Genomic DNA, 7,500 nt, shown 5'->3' with positions numbered 1-7,500 from the left:
GATTTCTAGTCCATCGCCTTAACCACTCGGCCACAACAACCTGATAAATATTGTTGTTTCAATAACTTTCAAGATAATGTGGCAACCAGAGATTGAGATTGTAAATGAAAGTGTTGGGCTTAATATAACTGCGATGGCTGGTAATCGAAACCCATGTCAACTGCTTGGAAGGCAGCTATGCTCACCACTATACAACCATCGCCAGAAAGTCATTGTTATTTGGCAGCCACAACACGATAAATTTGTGAGATAACAATATTTCCAGCTGTTTTGTCTTGGTTGCTAAACAATGAGAGTCTAACGTTGTTGGCAGGGTTTGAACCTGCGCAGGGAAACCCCAAAGGATTTCAAGTCCATTACCTTAACCACTCTGCCACAACAACCTGACAAAGCTGTTATTTCAATAACTTTCAAGATAATGTAGCAACCAGAGTTTGAGATTGTAAATGAAAGTGTTGGTCTTAATATAAATGCGATGGCTGGGTATCAAACCCAGGTCAACTGCTTGGAAGGCAGCTATGCTCACCACTATACCACCATCGCCAGAAAGTCATTGTTATTTGGCAGCCAGAACACGATAAATTTGTGAAATTTATTTACAGCTGTTTTCTCTTGGTTGCTAAACAATGAGAGTCTACCGTTGTTGGCAGGGTTTGAACCTGCGCGGGGAAACCCCAATGGATTTCAAGTCCATCGCCTTAACCACTCGGCCACAACAACCTGACAAAGATTGTTATTTCAATAACTTTCAAGATAATGTAGCAACCAGAGTTTGAGATTTTAAATGAAAGTGTTGGGCTTAATATAACTGCGATAGCTGGGAATCGAACCCAGGTCAACTGCTTGGAAGGCAGCTATGCTCACCACTATACCACCATCGCCCCAAAACCAGTGAAATGTGGTTGCAAAAATGCGACAAATGTGGAATACTTAGTAGAGTGCCCAAGTTGAACACAATGAAAAGAGGGGAAGAAAAGAATAGACGGTTTACCAAAAGTAATATAACACATACTTGAAGCTGTCTACATATCTACATTAACACTGAGTACAAGGATGTCAAACTTGCGCAATTGACTGAGTCTTTGAAACAACAGACATTTCACCTTACGATTCGTATCGGCTAAGCTGTTGCATCGGTATACTGCTGAACAGTGATAGCTCAATGGACATGAAAAGCAGTTTTTTGTTGCTGGCAGGATTTGAACCTGCGCGGGAAAAAAACCCCAATGGATTTCTAGTGCATCGCCTTAACCACTCGGCCACAATAACCTGACAAATATTGTTATTTCAATAACTTTCAAGATAATGTAGCAACCAGAGTTTGAGATTGTAAATGAAAGTGTTGGGCTTCATATACTCGGCCACAACAACCTGATAAATATTGTTGTTTCAATAACTTTCAAGATAATGTAGCAACCAGAGATTGAGATTGTAAATGAAAGTGTTGGGCTAAATATAACTGCGATGGCTGGGAATCGAATCCAGGTCAACTTCTTGGAAGGCAGCTATGTAAATTAAAGTGTTGGGCTTAATATAACTGCGATGGCTGGGAATCGAACCCAGGTCAACTGCTTGGAAGGCAGCTATGCTCACCACTATACCACCATCGCCAGAAAGTCATTGTTATTTGGCAGCGTTGGGCTTAATAAAACTGCGATGGCTGGGAATCAAACCAAGGTCAACTGCTTGGAAGGCAGCTATGCTCACCACTATACCACCATCGCCAGAAAGTCATTCTTATTTGGCAGCCACAACACGATAAATTTGTGAAATAACAATATTTACAGCTGTTTTCTCTTGGTTGCTAAACAATGAGAGTCAACCGTTATTGGCAGGGTTTGAACCTGCGCGGGGAAACCCCAATGGATTTCAAGTCTATCGCCTTAACCACTCTGCCACAACAACCTGACAAAGATTGTTATTTCAATAACTTTCAAGATAATGTAGCAACCAGAGTTTGACATTGTAAATGAAAGTGTTGGGCTTAATATAACTGCGATGGCTGGGAATCGAACCCAGGTCAACTGCTTGGAAGGCAGCTATGCCACCATCGCCCCAAAACCAGTGAAATGTGGCTGCAAAAATGCGACAAATGTGGAATACTTAGTAGAGTGCCGAAGTTGAACAGAATGAAAAGAGGGGAAGAAAAGAATAGACGGTTTACCAAAAGTAATGTAACAAATACTTGAAGCTTTCTACATATCTACATTAACACTGAGTACAAGCATGTCAAACTTGCGCAATTGAATGAATCTTTGAAACAGACATTTCACCTTTTGATTCGTATCGGCTAAGCTGTTGCATCGGTATGCTGCCGAACAGTGATAGCTCCATGGACATGAAAAGCAGTTTTTCGTTGCTGGCAGGATTTGAACCTGCAGGGGGAAACCCCAATGGATTTCTAGTCCATCGCCTTAACCACTCGGCCACAACATCCTGATAAATATTGATTTTTCAATAAGTTTCAAGATAATGTAGCAACCAGATATTGAGATTGTGAATGAAAGTGTTGGGCTTAATATAACTGCGATGGCTGGGAATCTAATCCAGGTCAACTGCTTGGAAGGCAGCTATGTAAATTAAAGTGTTGGGCTTAATATAACTGCGATGGCTGGGAATCGAACCCAGGTCAACTGCTTGGAAGGCAGCTATGCTCACCACTATACCACCATCGCCAGAAAGTCATGGTTATTTGGTAGCCACAACACGATAAATTTGTGAGATAACAATATTTCCAGCATTTTTGTCTTGGTTGCTAAACAATGAGAATCTACAGTTTTTAGCAAAGTTTGAACAGGCTCGGGGAAACCCCAATGGATTTCTCGTCCATCGCCTTAACCAGTCGGCCACAACAACCTGCCAAATATTGTTATTTCAATAACTTTCAAGGTAATGTAGCAACCAGAGTTTGAGATTGTACATGAAAGTGTTGGGCTTAATATAACTGCGATGGCTGGGAATCGAACCCAGGTCAACTGCTTGGAAGGCAGCTATGCTCACCACTATACCACCATCGCCCCAAAAAGTGAAATGTGGCTGCAAAAATGCGACAAATGCGGAATACTTTGTAGAGTGCCCAAGTTGAACACATTGAAAAGAGGGGAAGAAAAGAATAGACGGTTTACCAAAAGTAATGTAACACATACTTGAAGCTGTCTTCATATCTACATTAACACTGAGTACAAGCATGTCAAACTTGCGCAATTGACTGAGTCTTTGAAACAACAGACATTTCACCTTACGATTCGTATCGGCTAAGCTGTTGCATCGGTATGCTGCTGAACAGTGATAGCTCCATGGACATGAAAAGCAGTTTTTCGTTGCTGGCAGGATTTGAACCTGCGCGGGGAAACCCCAATGGATTTCTAGTCCATCGCCTTAACCACTCGGCCACAACAACCTGATAAATATTGTTGTTTCAATAACTTTCAAGATAATGTGGCAACCAGAGATTGAGATTGTAAATGAAAGTGTTGGGCTTAATATAACTGCGATGGCTGGTAATCAAAACCCATGTCAACTGCTTGGAAGGCAGCTATGCTCACCACTATACAACCATCGCCAGAAAGTCATTGTTATTTGGCAGCCACAACACGATAAATTTGTGAGATAACAATATTTCCAGCTGTTTTGTCTTGGTTGCTAAACAATGAGAGTCTAACGTTGTTGGCAGGGTTTGAACCTGCGCAGGGAAACCCCAAAGGATTTCAAGTCCATTACCTTAACCACTCTGCCACAACAACCTGACAAATACTGTTATTTCAATAACTTTCAAGATAATGTAGCAACCAGAGTTTGAGATTGTAAATGAAAGTGTTGGTCTTAATATAAATGCGATGGCTGGGTATCAAACCCAGGTCAACTGCTTGGAAGGCAGCTATGCTCACCACTATACCACCATCGCCAGAAAGTCATTGTTATTTGGCAGCCAGAACACGATAAATTTGTGAAATTTATTTACAGCTGTTTTCTCTTGGTTGCTAAACAATGAGAGTCTACCGTTGTTGGCAGGGTTTGAACCTGCGCGGGGAAACCCCTATGGATTTCAAGTCCATCGCCTTAACCACTCGGCCACAACAACCTGACAAAGATTGTTATTTCAATAACTTTCAAGATAATGTAGCAACCAGAGTTTGAGATTTTAAATGAAAGTGTTGGGCTTAATATAACTGCGATAGCTGGGAATCGAACCCAGGTCAACTGCTTGGAAGGCAGCTATGCTCACCACTATACCACCATCGCCCCAAAACCAGTGAAATGTGGCTGCAAAAATGCGACAAATGTGGAATACTTAGTAGAGTGCCCAAGTTGAACACAATGAAAAGAGGGGAAGAAAAGAATAGACGGTTTACCAAAAGTAATATAACACATACTTGAAGCTGTCTACATATCTACATTAACACTGAGTACAAGGATGTCAAACTTGCGCAATTGACTGAGTCTTTGAAACAACAGACATTTCACCTTACGATTCGTATCGGCTAAGCTGTTGCATCGGTATACTGCTGAACAGTGATAGCTCAATGGACATGAAAAGCAGTTTTTTGTTGCTGGCAGGATTTGAACCTGCGCGGGAAAAAAACCCCAATGGATTTCTAGTGCATCGCCTTAACCACTCGGCCACAATAACCTGACAAATATTGTTATTTCAATAACTTTCAAGATAATGTAGCAACCAGAGTTTGAGATTGTAAATGAAAGTGTTGGGCTTAATATACTCGGCCACAACAACCTGATAAATATTGTTGTTTCAATAACTTTCAAGATAATGTAGCAACCAGAGATTGAGATTGTAAATGAAAGTGTTGGGCTAAATATAACTGCGATGGCTGGGAATCGAACCCAGGTCAACTGCTTGGAAGGCAGCTATGCTCACCACTATACCACCATCGCCAGAAAGTCATTGTTATTTGGCAGCGTTGGGCTTAATAAAACTGCGATGGCTGGGAATCAAACCAAGGTCAACTGCTTGGAAGGCAGCTATGCTCACCACTATACCACCATCGCCAGAAAGTCATTCTTATTTGGCAGCCACAACACGATAAATTTGTGAAATAACAATATTTACAGCTGTTTTCTCTTCGTTGCTAAACAATGAGAGTCAACCGTTATTGGCAGGGTTTGAACCTGCGCGGGGAAACCCCAATGGATTTCAAGTCTATCGCCTTAACCACTCTGCCACAACAACCTGACAAATATTGTTATTTCAATAACTTTCAAGATAATGTAGCAACCAGAGTTTGACATTGTAAATGAAAGTGTTGGGCTTAATATAACTGCGATGGCTGGGAATCGAACCCAGGTCAACTGCTTGGAAGGCAGCTATGCTCACCACTATACCACCATCGCCAGAAAGACATTGTTATTTGGCAGCCACAACACGATAAATTTGTGAAATAACAATATTTCCAGCTGTTTTGTCTTGGTTGCTAAACAATGAGAATCTACAGTTTTTGGCAAAGTTTGAACAGGCGCGGGGAAACCCCAATGGATTTCTAGTCCATCGCCTTAACCACTCGGCCACAACAACCTGCCAAATATTGTTATTTCAATAACTTTCAAGGTAATGTAGCAACCAGAGTTTGAGATTGTAAATGAAAGTGTTGGGCTTAATATAACTGCAATGGCTGTGAATCGAACCCAGGTCAACTGCTTGGAAGGCAGCTATGCTCACCACTATACCACCATCGCCCCAAAAAGTGAAATGTGGCTGCAAAAATGCGACAAATGTGGAATACTTTGTAGAGTGCCCAAGTTGAACACATTGAAAAGAGGGGAAGAAAAGAATAGACGGTTTACCAAAAATAATGTAACACATACTTGAAGCTGTCTTCATATCTACATTAACACTGAGTACAAGCATGTCAAACTTGCGCAATTGACTGAGTCTTTGAAACAACAGACATTTCACCTTACGATTCGTATCGGCTAAGCTGTTGCATCGGTATGCTGCTGAACAGTGATAGCTCCATGGACATGAAAAGCAGTTTTTCGTTGCTGGCAGGATTTGAACCTGCGCGGGGAAACCCCAATGGATTTCTAGTCCATCGCCTTAACCACTCGGCCACAACAACCTGATAAATATTGTTGTTTCAATAACTTTCAAGATAATGTGGCAACCAGAGATTGAGATTGTAAATGAAAGTGTTGGGCTTAATATAACTGCGATGGCTGGTAATCGAAACCCATGTCAACTGCTTGGAAGGCAGCTATGCTCACCACTATACAACCATCGCCAGAAAGTCATTGTTATTTGGCAGCCACAACACGATAAATTTGTGAGATAACAATATTTCCAGCTGTTTTGTCTTGGTTGCTAAACAATGAGAGTCTAACGTTGTTGGCAGGGTTTGAACCTGCGCAGGGAAACCCCAAAGGATTTCAAGTCCATTACCTTAACCACTCTGCCACAACAACCTGACAAATACTGTTATTTCAATAACTTTCAAGATAATGTAGCAACCAGAGTTTGAGATTGTAAATGAAAGTGTTGGTCTTAATATAAATGCGATGGCTGGGTATCAAACCCAGGTCAACTGCTTGGAAGGCAGCTATGCTCACCACTATACCACCATCGCCAGAAAGTCATTGTTATTTGGCAGCCAGAACACGATAAATTTGTGAAATTTATTTAAAGCTGTTTTCTCTTGGTTGCTAAACAATGAGAGTCTACCGTTGTTGGCAGGGTTTGAACCTGCGCGGGGAAACCCCAATGGATTTCAAGTCCATCGCCTTAACCACTCGGCCACAACAACCTGACAAAGATTGTTATTTCAATAACTTTCAAGATAATGTAGCAACCAGAGTTTGAGATTTTAAATGAAAGTGTTGGGCTTAATATAACTGCGATAGCTGGGAATCGAACCCAGGTCAACTGCTTGGAAGGCAGCTATGCTCACCACTATACCACCATCGCCCCAAAACCAGTGAAATGTGGCTGCAAAAATGCGACAAATGTGGAATACTTAGTAGAGTGCCCAAGTTGAACACAATGAAAAGAGGGGAAGAAAAGAATAGACGGTTTACCAAAAGTAATATAACACATACTTGAAGCTGTCTACATATCTACATTAACACTGAGTACAAGGATGTCAAACTTGCGCAATTGACTGAGTCTTTGAAACAACAGACATTTCACCTTACGATTCGTATCGGCTAAGCTGTTGCATCGGTATACTGCTGAACAGTGATAGCTCAATGGACATGAAAAGCAGTTTTTTGTTGCTGGCAGGATTTGAACCTGCGCGGGAAAAAAACCCCAATGGATTTCTAGTGCATCGCCTTAACCACTCGGCCACAATAACCTGACAAATATTGTTATTTCAATAACTTTCAACATAATGTAGCAACCAGAGTTTGAGATTGTAAATGAAAGTGTTGGGCTTAATATACTCGGCCACAACAACCTGATAAATATTGTTGTTTCAATAACTTTCAAGATAATGTAGCAACCAGAGATTGAGATTGTAAATGAAAGTGTTGGGCTAAATATAACTGCGA

The 7,500-nt window shown here is 41.3% G+C and overlaps 20 non-coding genes across 20 annotated transcripts in view; all 20 read right to left on the bottom strand.

The window, feature by feature from the left end:
* The window catches only part of trnas-aga (transfer RNA serine (anticodon AGA)), an 82-nt gene extending 42 nt beyond the window's left edge, over positions 1–40 (bottom strand). Inside the window, exon 1 of the tRNA in view lies at positions 1–40. This exon is cut by the window's left edge and continues 42 nt beyond it. This is a non-coding gene — a tRNA (tRNA-Ser).
* Positions 41–638: 598 nt separating this feature from the next.
* trnas-uga (transfer RNA serine (anticodon UGA)) lies at positions 639–720 on the bottom strand. The gene has a single exon. It is a non-coding gene; the product is annotated as a tRNA-Ser (tRNA).
* An 89-nt stretch (positions 721–809) lies between these two features.
* trnag-ucc (transfer RNA glycine (anticodon UCC)) lies at positions 810–881 on the bottom strand. The gene has a single exon. It is a non-coding gene; the product is annotated as a tRNA-Gly (tRNA).
* Positions 882–1,184: 303 nt separating this feature from the next.
* On the bottom strand, positions 1,185–1,269 carry trnas-aga (transfer RNA serine (anticodon AGA)). Its single transcript has one exon. It is a non-coding gene; the product is annotated as a tRNA-Ser (tRNA).
* A 269-nt stretch (positions 1,270–1,538) lies between these two features.
* trnag-ucc (transfer RNA glycine (anticodon UCC)) lies at positions 1,539–1,610 on the bottom strand. Its single transcript has one exon. It is a non-coding gene; the product is annotated as a tRNA-Gly (tRNA).
* Positions 1,611–1,823: 213 nt separating this feature from the next.
* Positions 1,824–1,905, bottom strand: trnas-uga (transfer RNA serine (anticodon UGA)). The gene has a single exon. It is a non-coding gene; the product is annotated as a tRNA-Ser (tRNA).
* Positions 1,906–2,354: 449 nt separating this feature from the next.
* On the bottom strand, positions 2,355–2,433 carry trnas-aga (transfer RNA serine (anticodon AGA)). The gene has a single exon. It is a non-coding gene; the product is annotated as a tRNA-Ser (tRNA).
* A 170-nt stretch (positions 2,434–2,603) lies between these two features.
* On the bottom strand, positions 2,604–2,675 carry trnag-ucc (transfer RNA glycine (anticodon UCC)). Its single transcript has one exon. It is a non-coding gene; the product is annotated as a tRNA-Gly (tRNA).
* A 270-nt stretch (positions 2,676–2,945) lies between these two features.
* Positions 2,946–3,017, bottom strand: trnag-ucc (transfer RNA glycine (anticodon UCC)). Its single transcript has one exon. It is a non-coding gene; the product is annotated as a tRNA-Gly (tRNA).
* Positions 3,018–3,318: 301 nt separating this feature from the next.
* Positions 3,319–3,400, bottom strand: trnas-aga (transfer RNA serine (anticodon AGA)). The gene has a single exon. It is a non-coding gene; the product is annotated as a tRNA-Ser (tRNA).
* Positions 3,401–3,999: 599 nt separating this feature from the next.
* trnas-uga (transfer RNA serine (anticodon UGA)) lies at positions 4,000–4,081 on the bottom strand. Its single transcript has one exon. It is a non-coding gene; the product is annotated as a tRNA-Ser (tRNA).
* An 89-nt stretch (positions 4,082–4,170) lies between these two features.
* trnag-ucc (transfer RNA glycine (anticodon UCC)) lies at positions 4,171–4,242 on the bottom strand. Its single transcript has one exon. It is a non-coding gene; the product is annotated as a tRNA-Gly (tRNA).
* A 303-nt stretch (positions 4,243–4,545) lies between these two features.
* Positions 4,546–4,630, bottom strand: trnas-aga (transfer RNA serine (anticodon AGA)). Its single transcript has one exon. It is a non-coding gene; the product is annotated as a tRNA-Ser (tRNA).
* A 191-nt stretch (positions 4,631–4,821) lies between these two features.
* trnag-ucc (transfer RNA glycine (anticodon UCC)) lies at positions 4,822–4,893 on the bottom strand. Its single transcript has one exon. It is a non-coding gene; the product is annotated as a tRNA-Gly (tRNA).
* A 213-nt stretch (positions 4,894–5,106) lies between these two features.
* Positions 5,107–5,188, bottom strand: trnas-uga (transfer RNA serine (anticodon UGA)). Its single transcript has one exon. It is a non-coding gene; the product is annotated as a tRNA-Ser (tRNA).
* Positions 5,189–5,277: 89 nt separating this feature from the next.
* trnag-ucc (transfer RNA glycine (anticodon UCC)) lies at positions 5,278–5,349 on the bottom strand. The gene has a single exon. It is a non-coding gene; the product is annotated as a tRNA-Gly (tRNA).
* Positions 5,350–5,992: 643 nt separating this feature from the next.
* On the bottom strand, positions 5,993–6,074 carry trnas-aga (transfer RNA serine (anticodon AGA)). Its single transcript has one exon. It is a non-coding gene; the product is annotated as a tRNA-Ser (tRNA).
* A 599-nt stretch (positions 6,075–6,673) lies between these two features.
* On the bottom strand, positions 6,674–6,755 carry trnas-uga (transfer RNA serine (anticodon UGA)). The gene has a single exon. It is a non-coding gene; the product is annotated as a tRNA-Ser (tRNA).
* Positions 6,756–6,844: 89 nt separating this feature from the next.
* On the bottom strand, positions 6,845–6,916 carry trnag-ucc (transfer RNA glycine (anticodon UCC)). The gene has a single exon. It is a non-coding gene; the product is annotated as a tRNA-Gly (tRNA).
* Positions 6,917–7,219: 303 nt separating this feature from the next.
* Positions 7,220–7,304, bottom strand: trnas-aga (transfer RNA serine (anticodon AGA)). The gene has a single exon. It is a non-coding gene; the product is annotated as a tRNA-Ser (tRNA).
* Between the last annotated feature and the right edge of the window lie 196 nt (positions 7,305–7,500).

The sequence above is a fragment of the Platichthys flesus genome, chromosome 18, assembly GCF_949316205.1.
Source record: "Platichthys flesus chromosome 18, fPlaFle2.1, whole genome shotgun sequence".
Lineage (NCBI taxonomy): Eukaryota > Metazoa > Chordata > Actinopteri > Pleuronectiformes > Pleuronectidae > Platichthys > Platichthys flesus.
This window is presented reverse-complemented; position numbering and strand designations above follow the sequence as displayed.